The sequence below is a fragment of the Mustelus asterias genome, chromosome 3 (genome assembly GCF_964213995.1).
Source record: "Mustelus asterias chromosome 3, sMusAst1.hap1.1, whole genome shotgun sequence".
Lineage (NCBI taxonomy): Eukaryota > Metazoa > Chordata > Chondrichthyes > Carcharhiniformes > Triakidae > Mustelus > Mustelus asterias.
In genome coordinates, this window is record NC_135803.1 from 142,196,188 (window position 1) to 142,209,112 (window position 12,925).

The 12,925-nt window shown below is 45.9% G+C and overlaps 3 non-coding genes across 3 annotated transcripts; 1 reads left to right on the forward strand and 2 right to left on the reverse strand.

The window, feature by feature from the left end:
- Window positions 1-9,646: 9,646 nt before the first annotated feature.
- On the forward strand, window positions 9,647-9,718 carry trnap-ugg (transfer RNA proline (anticodon UGG)). Its single transcript has one exon. It is a non-coding gene; the product is annotated as a tRNA-Pro (tRNA).
- Window positions 9,719-9,871: 153 nt separating this feature from the next.
- Window positions 9,872-9,943, reverse strand: trnap-ugg (transfer RNA proline (anticodon UGG)). Its single transcript has one exon. It is a non-coding gene; the product is annotated as a tRNA-Pro (tRNA).
- Window positions 9,944-10,161: 218 nt separating this feature from the next.
- trnap-ugg (transfer RNA proline (anticodon UGG)) lies at window positions 10,162-10,233 on the reverse strand. Its single transcript has one exon. It is a non-coding gene; the product is annotated as a tRNA-Pro (tRNA).
- Window positions 10,234-12,925: the final 2,692 nt, after the last annotated feature.

Sequence of the window (12,925 nt, forward strand, 5' to 3'; positions counted from 1 at the left end):
GGCCCAAGCACTCGAGGGCCAACGTCACTGAGAGCCAAACATGGCAGGGTGCCCAACAAGGACAGGGAGGCAGTCACCGCTCGCTGGAGAGAACATTTCGAATAACTCCTCAACCGAGACTCTGTCTTCAACTACAATGTCCTCAATTCCATCCCTCAACACCCCTTTTAGCTCAGACTCAGTGTTACCTTGGAACGGGGTGAAACTGGAAAAGCCATTCGACAGCTGAAAAATAAAACAAGGCCTTTGGAGGAGATGGAATCCGTGCTGAAATTCTGAAGCACGGCAGAGGTACACAGCTGGCACGGCTGTGAAACCTCCTGTACCTCATCTGGGAAGAGTAGCACATGCCAGGGGGGATCTCAGGTGATTGTGATTCAAGAAGAGAGACAAGTTTGATTGAAGTAAGTACAGAGGAATCTTGCTGCTGTCTGCAACAGGAATGATCACTGGAAGGATTCATCTCAATTCCCACCTCAGTGGCTGAAGATTTCCTTCCATGGGTGCGGTTTGCGCCCATCGAGAAGTAACACAGATATGATGTTCACAACATGGCAAATTCAATAGAAATGCAAAAAACACTGTATATGGCCTTTCACAACATCACAAAAGCCTTTGACTGTCAAACATGAAGACCTATGAAGAATGTGGACTATTTCCCATATCTTGTGAGTTTCCTTTTTGATGGAGACTGACAAAATCCATCATGGCCTCCAACTCAGCCTTTGGATGACTGAGGAAAAGAGTATTTGATGACCAGAATCTTAAACCCAAGACTAAGGTTGTGGTTTACCTGCAAGCTACATGCTACGGGGACTTGGACAACTACAGCAGGCACCTCAAAGCACTGTAGGAGTATCACCAGTAATGTCCTCACACGATCCTTCAAATCCAATGGCAAGAAAGGTGGTCCAATAGCAGAGACTTCTCCCCCAAGCCACCAAGCCCAGTATTACTATGCTAATTACCCAAACCAGTTCCACAGGGGGGGAGGGGGGGGGAGGGGTGCCGGTGGCATATCAGTTGTGCTCCTGACACCAGATTCCTGAAGCTCAAAACTCAGTTGTGGCGGGAGATTCCCAGGAGGACAGCAGGAACGTCTTAGGAAAGTCCTAAAGAGACCCCTGAAGTGGGGTCTTGGTGGCTTGGGGGAGAAGGCTCTGCTATTGGACCACCTTTCTTGCCATCGGATTTGAAGGATCTTGTGAGGACATTACTGGTGGTACTCCTACAGTGCTTTGAGGTGCCTGCTGTAGTTGTCCAAGTCCCCGTAGCATATAGCTCGCAGGTAAACCACAACCTTAGTCTTGGGTTTAAGATTCTGGTCATCAAATGCTCTTTTCCTCAGTCATCCAAAGGCTGAATTGGAGGCCATGATGGGTTTTGTCAGTCTCCATCAAAAAGGAAACTTTCTGAAGAGATTTAACATAGTAAGAAGTTTAACAACACCAGGTTAAAGTCCAACAGGTTTATTTGGTAGCAAAAGCCACACAAGATTTCGAGGCTCTAAGCCCCTTCTTCAGGTGAGTGGGAATTCTGTTCACAAACAGAACTTATAAAGACACAGACTCAATTTACATGAATAATGGTTGGAATGCGAATACTTACAACGAATCCAGTCTTTAAGAAACAAAACAATGGGAGTGGAGAGAGCATCAAGACAGGCTAAAAAGATGTGTATTGTCTCCAGACAAGACAGCCAGTGAAACTCTGCAGGTCCACGCAACTGTGGGAGTTACAAATAGTGTGACATGAACCCAATATCCCGGTTGAGGCCGTCCTTGTGTGTGCGGAACTTGAAGAAGGGGCTTAGAGCCTCGAAAGCTTGTGTGGCTTTTGCTACCAAATAAACCTGTTGGACTTTAACCTGGTGTTGTTAAACTTCTTACTGTGTTTACCCCAGTCCAACGCCGGCATCTCCACATCGAGATTTAACATCCCAGCCGACTCTAAGGAGATCCTGGCTTGTGACTTGCCATAATGGAGAAAGTTCATTTGGAAGGCATGATCGAGAGACTTTGCCAGGAGGCGCACAGAGGTGCAGTCAAAGCTTCAGGGAGAGCGCACAAACCTCCAGGCTCTTCAAGAACCGCCTGCCCGAGTCTGAATCTTCAGATCGCACATTCAACTTATCAACCATCTCAGAACCCAAACACAGGCAATTGGGACTAGTTGGAAGGGCACTATGGTCGGCATGGACCGGTTGGGCCGAAGGGCCTGTTTCCGTGCTGTATTGCTCTACGGCTCTATGAACTAAATGGAAGCAAGTCATCCTCAATCGCGAAGGACTGCCTAAAAGAAAAAGATCAATTAACCCTGACATCTTATTATTCTCCAGTAACATTACACAGTAACTTGAGTATCAATTATTCTTGACGGAACAAGCTTGTTACAGTAAATTATCAAAATCTTTTTCTTCACAACTTGCGCTCCTTTCTTTTCAATTTGCCTGTCTCAGATACAGTGATACTAATTTTCATACTCCCACACTTACCCACCTCAGTGGCCCTAAAATTTGCAGTTTGATCACGAAGAGACGTTGCGCTGCCACACGAGAGCACAAATCCCACACAGTAACCCGGGAACCGAGCAGAACCATAAATAGTCACTGACATCGCTTACACCAATCAACCCTGTTCCAACCCACACTTGAATCGAGTTGCATAATTCACCATAATTTTGCGATTATGCCTTCCTTAGGTTAGTTTTACATGACTTTTTGAATAAACTCACTCTTATATACCTCATACAATTAATTGGGAAGATTTATAACTGTTGCATGTTAATTGGGATTCATTGATTATATTTATTCATGTATCGTCATTCCTATTTCAGTCCCATTTACATGGGGAGGTAATGCCATTGACGCCTGGACTGCACAGGAAGTGTGAATCATTTAGCATTGGTACAGATTTACTTCTTAGCAAGCCCTGTACCCAATGAATGACATCCGTCCCTTTTCTCAAGATTTATTAACTCAGACGTTTATACCACGTAAAGAGGCCATTCAGTCCATCATGTCCATGCTGGTCAACAAAAATCTGACTACAACAATCCCATTTTCCAGCACTTGGCCCACCCCGGAGGCTATAGTAATGCAAGTGAATATCTAAATGCTTTTTAAATGTTAGGAGGTTTCTGACTCAACCATCCTTTCAGACAATGAGTTTCAGGCCCCCACCATCCCCTGGGTGAAAATGTTTCACCTCAATTTCCTTTTTAACCTTCTACCTCTTACCTTAAATCTACACCCCCTGGTTATTGACCCCTCTACTAATGGAGAAAGTGCCCTCCTATCTATCCTATCTATGCCCCTCGTAATCTTAAACACCTCTATCAGATCCCCTCTCAACCTTCACTGCTCCAATGAAAACAGCCCCAGCCTATCCAATTTTTAGCATAGAATCATACAGCACTGAAGAGGCCCTTCAGCCCATTGAATCTGCACCGACACATTAAAAACACCTGAACTCCCTTAGCCCTGAATGTTATGAAGTGCTCATAGCTCAGACACTCCAGCCCAGGCAGCATCCTGGTAAATCTCCTCTGTGCTCTCTCTAGTGCAATCACATCCTTCCTATAAATGTAGTGACCAGAATGGCACGCAGTACTCCATTGTGGCCTAATCAGCGTTTTATACAGTTCCAGCATGACTTCTCTGCTCTTATACTCTATGCTTCAGCTAATAAAGGCAAATATCCCATATCCCTTCCAACCACCTTACCTACCTGCTCTGCCACCTTCAGGGATTTGTGGATATGCACTCCAAGGTCCCTTTGATCTTCAGTACTTTCCAGGGACCTACCATCCATAGTGTAATCCTTTGCGTTGTTAGCCCTCCCCAAGTGCATTACCTCACACTTTCCTGGGTTGGATTCCATTTGCCACTGTTCTGCCCCCACCTGACCAGTCTATTGATATCCTCCTGCAGTCTATGGCTATGCTCCTCACTATTTACCACCCTACTAATTTTCGTGGCATCAGCAAACTTCTTGATCATATATCCCTTACATCTAAGTGCAAGTCATTAATGCACACCACAAATAGCAAGCGCTCCAGCACTGAGACCTGCAGAACCCCACTGGAAACAGACTTTGAGTCACAGAAACATTGTTCTACCATCACTCCCTGCTTCCTGCCTCTCAACCAATTTTGGATCCAGTGTGCCACTTTGCCTTGGATCCCATGGGCCCTTACTTTCTTGACTAGTCTGCCATGAGGGACCTTATCAAGAGCCTTGCTAAAGTCTATATAGACCACATCAAATGCATTATTCTCATCAACATTCCTGGTTACCCCCTCAAAAATCTGATTACATTTGTCAAACACAATCTTCCCTGCTGTCTATCTCCAATGTCTATCCAAGTGCAGATATATTCTGTCCCTTAGAATTCTTTCTAATAACATCCCTACCACCAAGGTTAGACTGACTGGCTGATAATTTCCTGGTCTATCCCTACCTCCCTTTTTTAATGGCTTTCAAACATATACTAATTCATAAAATTTATTTTTTCTTAAAGAGGTGCCAGAGGCCTGGAGGACCACTAATGTGATGCTAATATTCAGGAAGGAAAGTAGTAACAAAACCAAGTAATTACAGGCCCGTGAGTCTAACATCAGTGTTGGGAAATTATTGGAAAAGATTCTGAGGGGCAGAATTAATCCCAATTTGGAGGGGCAAGGATTAATCAAGGATAGTCAGCATGGCTTTGTCGGGGGAGATCATGCCTAACAAATTTGATTGAATTTTTTGAGGAGGTGACGAGGTGTGTAGATGAGGTCAGTGCAGTTTATGTAGTCTACATGGACTTCAGTAAGTCTTTTGACAAGGTCCCACATGGGAGACTGAGCAAGAAGGTAAGAGACCATTGGATCCAGGGTAATTTGGCAAATTGGATCCAAAATTGGCTCAGTGGCAGGAGGCAGAGGCATTCTTTCTGGATGTATCACAGCTTGGTATGGCTCCTGCTCTGCCCAAGACCGCAAGAAACTACAAAAGGTCGTGAATGTAGCCCAAACCATTTCACAAACCAGCCTCCCATCCTTTGACTCTGTCTACGCTGCTCGCTGCTCGGAAAAGCAGCCAGCATAATTAAGGACCCCACGCACCCCGGGCATTCTCTCTTCCACCTTATTCTGTCAGGAAAAAGATACAAAAGTCTGGGGTCATGTACCAACCAATTCAAGAACAGCTTCTTCCCTGCTACCATCAGACTTTTGCATGGACCTACCTTGCACTAAGTTGATCTTTCTCTACACCCTAGCTATGACTGTAACACCACATTCTGAACTCCCTCATTTCCTTCTCCATGAACTGTATGCTTTGTCTGTATGGTGCACAAGAAACAATACTTTTCACTGTATACTAATACATTTAGCACTGCTGCTTCACAGCTCCAGGGACCTGGGTTCGATTCCCGGCTTGGGTCACTGTCTGTGTGGAGTTTGCACATTCTCCTCGTGTCTGCGTGGGTTTCCTCCGGGTGCTCCGGTTTCCTCCCACAGTCCAAAGATGTGCGGGTTAGGTTGATTGGCCAAGCTAAAATTGCCCTTAGTGTCCTGAGGTGCGTAGTTTAGAGGGATTAGTGGGTAAATATGTAGGGGTATGGGGGTAGGGCCTGGGTGGGACTGTGGTCGGTGCAGACTCGATGGGCCGAATGGCCTCTTTCTGTACTGTAGGGTTTCTATGATTCTATGTGACAAATTATAAATCAAATCAAATCAAATCAAAAGGCCACTTTCTGTGCTGTCAAAGTCTATGGCTCTGACTATAGAGCCTGGGGGATTTTACTCAGTTGCCAGTTTTGACATTCACAGCTAATGTGGACAAGTCAGATCCCAAGATGGAACCTGGCTTAAACAAAAACAGAAAATGCTGGAAAATCTCAGCAGATCTGACAGCTTCTGTGGAGAGAAATTAGAGGCAATGTTTTGAGTCAGGGTGACCTTTCCCCACAGCCTGGCTTGATAGATCCCAACTTAATTTCGTGTGACTTTTGATTTTTATAAATTTGTTTTATCATTGTCACATGTATTGGGATACAGTAAAAAGTATTGTTTCTTGCGCGCTATACAGAAATAGCATTCCGTACACAGAGAAGGAAAGGAGAGAGTGCAGAGTATAGCTTGAAGTAACTGCAAAATAAAAGCAAAATACTGCGGATGCAGGAATCTGAAAGAAAAACAGAAAATGCTGGAAAATCCTCAGCATCCCGACTATACTCCTTATACACCTATGACTGTGTGCCCAGATTCCCCTCCAACTCGATTTTCAAGTTTGCTGATGACACCACTGTAGTGGGTCGGATATCAAACAACGACGAGACGGAGTACAGGAATGAGATAGAGGATCTGGGGAACTGGTGCGGCAACAATAATCTCCCCCTCAATGTCAACAAAACGAAGGAGATAGTCATCGACTTCAGGAAGCGTAGAGGAGAACATGCCCCTGTCTACATCAACGGGGATGAAGTAGAAATGATCAAGAGCTTCAAGTTTTTAGGTGTCCAGATCACCAACAACCTGTTGTGATCCCCCTCATGCTGACACTATTGTTAAGAAAGCCCACCAATGTCTCTCCTTGTGCAGCTTGTTGGTCTAGGGGTATGAGGGCATGGGATCCAAGGGGCTGCTGCCCTGTGGATCCAGAACTGGCTTGCCCAAAGGAGGCAGAGAGTGTGTATAGATGGGTCTTTTTCTAAATGGAGGTCGGTCACCAGTGGTGTGCCCCAGGGATCTGTTCTGGGACCCTTGCTGTTTGTCATTTTCATAAATGACCTGGATGAGGAAGTGGAGGGATGGGTTGCCGATGACACGAAGGTTGGTGGGGTTGTGGATAGTCTGGAGGGATGTCAGAAGTTACAGAGGGACATAGATAGGATGCAAGACTGGGCGGACAAGTGGCAGATGGACTTCAACCCAGATAAATGCGTAGTGGTCCATTTTGGCAGGTCAAATGGGATGAAGGACTACAATATAAAGGGAAAGACTCTTAGTACTGTAGAGGATCAGAAGGACCTTGGGTCCAGGTCCACAGGACTCTAAAATCGGCCCCGCAGGTGGAGGAGGTGGTTAAGAAGGCGTATGGTGTGCTGGCCTTCATCAATCGAGGGATTGAGTTTAGGAGTCCGGGGATAATGATGCAGCTATATAAGACCCTCGTCAGACCCCACTTGGGGTACTGTGCTCAGTTCTGGTCGACTCATTACAGGAGGGATGTGGAAAAGATTGAAAGGGTGCAGAGGCGATTTACAAGGATGTTGCCTGGATTGAGTGGCATGCCTTATGAGGATAGGCTGAGGGAGCTCGGTCTTTTCTCCTTGGAGAGACGTAGGATGAGAGGAGACCTAATAGAGGTATATAAGATGTTGAGAGGCATAGATCGGGTGGACTCTCAGAGGCTTTTTCCCAGGGTGGAAATGGCTGCTACGAGAGGACACAGGTTTAAGGTGCTGGGGTATAGGTACAGGGGAAATGTTAGGGGGAAGTTTTTCACACAGAGGGTGGTGGGCGAGTGGAATCGGCTGCCATCAGTGGTGGTGGAGGCAAACTCAATAGGGTCTTTTAAGAGACTCCTGGATGAGTACATGGAGGGGATGGAGGGTTATATGTAGGCCTAAAAGGTAGGGATATGTTCGGCACAACTTGTGGGGCCGAAGGGCCTGATTTGTGCTGTAGTTTTCTATGTTTCTATGTCTATGTTTCTATGATCCTCGCTTTGGGTGTGAGAGGTCCCGGGTTCAAATCCTGGATGAGCCCTCATTTTTGGAGGGCCGAAGGGCCTGTTTCCTGTGCTGTACTGTACTTTCTCAGAAGATTAAGGGAATTTGGCATGTCAGCTACAACTCTCACTAACTTTCACAAATGCACCACGGAAAGCATTCTTTCTGGTTGTATCACAGCTTGGTATGGCTCCTGCTCTGCCCAAGACTGCAAGAAATTACAAAAGGTTGTGAATGTCGCCCAATCCATCACGCAAACCAGCCTCCCATTCATTGACTCTGTCTACACTTCCCGCTGTCTTGGCAAAGCAGCCGGCATCATAAAGGACCCCACGCACCCGGACATTCTGTCTTCCACCTTCTTCCGTCGGGAAAAAGAAACAAAAGCCTGAGGTCACGTACCAACCGACTCAAGAACAGCTTCTTCCCTGCTGCTGTCAGACTTTTGAACGGACCTACTTTGCATTAAGTTGATCTTTCTCGACACCCTAGCTATGACTGTAACACTACATTCTGCACACCCTCATTTCCTTCTCTATGAAGGGTATGGTTTGCCTGTATAGCGCGCAAGAAACAATACTTTTCACTGTATGCTACTGTGTGACAATGATAAATCAAATTAAATCAGGCCGGATAGCATCTGTGGAGAGAGAATGGAGCGAATGTTTCGAGTCCAGGATACATACCAGGATGTTGCCTGGTATGGAGGGTCTTAGCTATGAGGAGAGATTGGGTAAACTGGGGTTGTTCACCCTGGAAAGACGGAGAATGAGGGGAGATCTAATAGAGGTGTACAAGATTATGAAGGGTATAGATAGGGTGAACAGTGGGAAGCTTTTTCCCAGGTCGGAGGTGACGATCACGAGGGGTCACGGGCTCAAGGTGAGAGGGGCGAAGTATAACTCAGATATCAGAGGGACGTTTTTTACACAGAGGGTGGTGGGGGCCTGGAATGCGCTGCCAAGTAGGGTGGTGGAGGCAGGCACGCTGACATCGTTTAAGACTTACCTGGATAGTCACATGAGCAGCCTGGGAATGGAGGGATACAAACGATTGGTCTAGTTGGACCAAGGAGCGGCACAGGCTTGGAGGGCCGAAGGGCCTGTTTCCTGTGCTGTACTGTTCTTTGTTCTAGACAAGTCCAGAGTCTAGGTGATTTTCCAGCATTTTCTGTTATTGAAGCAATTGCATCCTGATTTAAATCCCTCCCCCCCAGACAAGTTCATTCATTAAGTGCCCTGCTCAGTGGGATGTCTATTCTGGAAGACTCTGATATCTGGTTGTCATTTTACTTTTATAATGACCCTCTCCCTATAGAAATTGAATCTGGCTGTTTAAGAGAGATGAGATGGGGTGAAATGTATTTGTGTGTTGGAGGGGTGTATAATTTAATCCTGCAGCAGACAGTCTTCCTCAGCAAGAGGTAGGTCCCCAATCTGATTGGATGATTTATAACCAATCAGAGGCCAGCCTGCTGGAGAATGTGCAACTCCAGGTTCCATGCCTTTTTTTTTGAATGAAATGTTGCAGTTTTGCAGCCGGGCGCCCCCTGCTGGACACTATGGCGCACGGCAGGTTCAGGCTGCAGCAATTTCCACTCTCCCACCCATTCACTGAGGCTGGAGCCACCCCAGGCTGCACTCAAAGCAAGGACGACACCTCCCCAAACCCCCCAGTCTGCATTCATTATTATCATTCCAGTGCTTGGTTTTACTAAGCCCTGCTTTCTGAACCTTTTCTCTTCCTGCTTAACCCAGGAGCAGATGATGTTTCAAGTGAACGACAGGGAGGATGTCTGGCCGGATTTTGCAACGAGGGGCGATGTGAGCTGCAGAATGGCCAATTTAGAAAGAAAACAAAGCAACAAAAAAAAGACTATTTCCCCATTGACTTCATATAGATTGGTTCCGGGTCTTATTAACATCGGCTCGTTGGTCTAGGGGTATGATTCTCGCTTTGGGTGCGAGAGGTCCCGGGTTCAAATCCCGGACGAGCCCTCATTTTCTTGTCTGAAACTTTTCTATTTTTCTGTGTTGTTCCTCCCAACGTTTCGGAAAGGAAATCGATTGTTCACAAATGTCAACACCAGAAAAAAAAAATTACTTAAAAGTTCTCCGCCTCTTTTAAAAACGGCGCAGGAACAAAAACGAGGGCTCGTCCGGGATTTGAACCCGGGACCTCTCGCACCCAAAGCGAGAATCATACCCCTAGACCAACGAGCCGCGCTGAAAGACACGGCCCGCGTTTGTTTATATGAAGTTAACTATAAAGCAAAAAAAAACTTGTCTTCAATAATTATCGACCCTGAGTTTCTCTTTCCTTCTCGGTTGCGGACCCTCTATTCGATGGCCCCGTCATCATGATTTGGGGCGGGAGGCGGGGGGAATAAAACCACCCACTTTCACCTTTTGCCAAATATATTCTTCTTGTGATAAAAGTGGGGCTCGTCCGGGATTTGAACCCGGGACCTCTCGCACCCAAAGCGAGAATCATACCCCTAGACCAACGAGCCACTGATACAGTAACCTTACAAAGCTACTTATTTGATATACATTATCATTTGCAATCACTGACTTTTTAGTTTTGTGTCCTAGTTTTCTATTTCTTTTCCTAACATCCACCTCAGGAACTTGTTGAAACATGTTGGACATTTTTCCGATAAGCAATCGGAGGATTAATGCAAAAAGGAGGTGGGAAATAGGAATAAAACTCAAATGGGGCATAGAATGACCCGTGTCAGCAGGAGGCCACTCAGCCCATCAAGTTCCTGTCAGCTCCCTGCAAGGGCAGCTCCCCCGGTCCCACTTCTCCACCTTTTCCCCATACCCCTGTATTAATTTTCTCTTCAGACAATTGGCCAACTCTCTTTCGAAGGCCTCGGTTGAATCCGCCTCCACCAAACTCTCAAGTAGTGCATTCCTTATTCCAGCCATCCACTGCGTAAAATAGTTTTCCTTCATGTCGTCATTGCTTCTTTTGCCAATCGCCGTAAATTGGCGTCCTCGGGTTCTCAATCCGTCCACCGACAGGAACAGTTTCTCGCTACCTACTCCATCCAGACTCTTTATTTTGAACACCTCAATCAAATTTCCTCTTAATCTTATCTTCTGAAGACAACAGAACTAGCTTCTCAATACATCCTCGTTAACTGAAATTCTGCCTCCTCATTAATCTTTTCTGCACCCTCTCTAACATCTTTTTGACATGTAGGCTGGAATTTTACCATCTCACTCGCCCCAGAATCGGGGCAGGTGAGGCTCCCAGAACGGAATTCTCCATTGGCCTCGGGCAGGATCCTATGAGCCTCGGGCGGGCGGGCGGTAAAATTTCGACAATAGTGTCTAGAACTGAGCTCAATTGCACAGATCTCCAACTATCCAGAGACTAGATGTACCTCTCCAAGATGTGCTATGAGACCCCTCAGAAGTCCCAACACAATGACTCCATGGGAGTTGCCCAGGAAGTTTAAACTGGGACCCCTATTGTTTGTAATATACATAAATAATTTGGAGGAGAATGCAGTTGGTCTGATTAGTAAGTCTGCGGGCGACAGAAAGACTGGGGGAGCTGCAGATAGTGAGGAGGATTGCCAGAGGATACACCAGGATATAGATAGGCTGGAGACTTGGGCGGAGAAATGGCAGATGGAGTTTAATCTGGACAAATGCGAGGTGATGCATTTTGGAAGGTCTAATGCAGGAGGGAAGTATACAGTAAATGGCGGAGTCCTTAGAAGCATGAAGTGAATGTTTAAGGTGGTGGAGGGGGCTGCCGATCAAGTGGGTTGCTTTGTCCTGGAGGATGTTGATCTTCCTGTGTTGTTGGGGCCTTCCCTTTCAAGCATAGTGGAGGGTCCATTCCCTCCGTGGATCCAGTTCCACTCTTCAATCAGCCCCTACCCAGGCCATCTTCCAGTGGAAGTGCAAGAGATAAAAGAACTTCCCTTTATCTTTTCCCTTCCCACCATTCAAACATTCCTTCCGGTGAAAGAGCAATTGTACTTCCTTCAATCTAGCGTACTTGATACATTGCGTCGATGGGGTGAGCACTTTGAGGAATAACACCATTTTGTCTGCAAATTTGACCCCGAGCTTCTAGTGGCCTGTCACTTTGTCTGTCCCACTCCCTGTCTGACCTCTATCTCCTGGGCCTTCTACACTATTCCAGTATGGGTTGTGGGAACATCATTTTAATTTCCATAAGACACTTTGCAGTGTTCCAGACTTGACATTTGAGTTTGACAATTTTGGATCACAACCACTGCCCCCTTGGACAATTGGTGGTAATGATCTTTGTTACAATTTACATGCCAGATTCGATGGGCCGAAGGGCCTCTTCTGCACTGTAGTATTCTGTGATTCTGTTTCTTTACTCATCCTGTTATCATCATATTTTGCCTGGCACCATTATCCATTTTGTCATTTAATCTCTCCTGCCTCCTCCCCAGTTTCCCTGCCTCTGTATTTGATTAGGACCTGCTATTTCTCTTTAACTTTTGAGTGCTGACATCAATCTGAAAAGTTAATTTTGTTCATCTCTCGAAAGAGGCTGCCTGACCTACTGAGTAGTTCCAGCATTTCATCTTTTATTCCACACTTCAATCACCTTTCTGGGTTAATGTACTACGAGAACAAGTACAATAACCTCAAGCTTACTGCAGCATTATCAAAGGCTATTGTTGATGACATTGCCCTTGGTAATGGTTCGTGTATCATGATCAATTCAGCAGTAAATTACATCAATTGCTTGAAACTCTTACCCAAAGCACATAGCTGTTTGCCAGAGGAACCAAATGGGACTTGATCTATATATTTTTAATCATTTTATCTGGGGGTGATGTGAGTGTCTGATTACTAGCGGGGAGAGAAATGTACTTGAGTCATATCGACCCAAAACAAACTCTGAAATTCTCCACAGATGCTGCCAGACCTGCTGTTTTCAAGCATTTTCTGTTTTATTTCGGGCTTCCATCATCTGAAGTATTTTGATTTTATATGATGTCTGATTACCAATGGTTGTTAGAATTCTGATTGGAGTGACTGGGTTCTGTATTGCGTGGGAGAGTGGACAAGTGAGTGAGGGTGGCACAGTGGTTAGTACTGCTACCTCACAGTGCTAGGGACCCGGGTTCAATTCCTGGCTTGGATTACTGTCTGTGCGGAGTCTACACGTTCTCCCTGTGTCGACGTGGGTTTCCTCCGGGT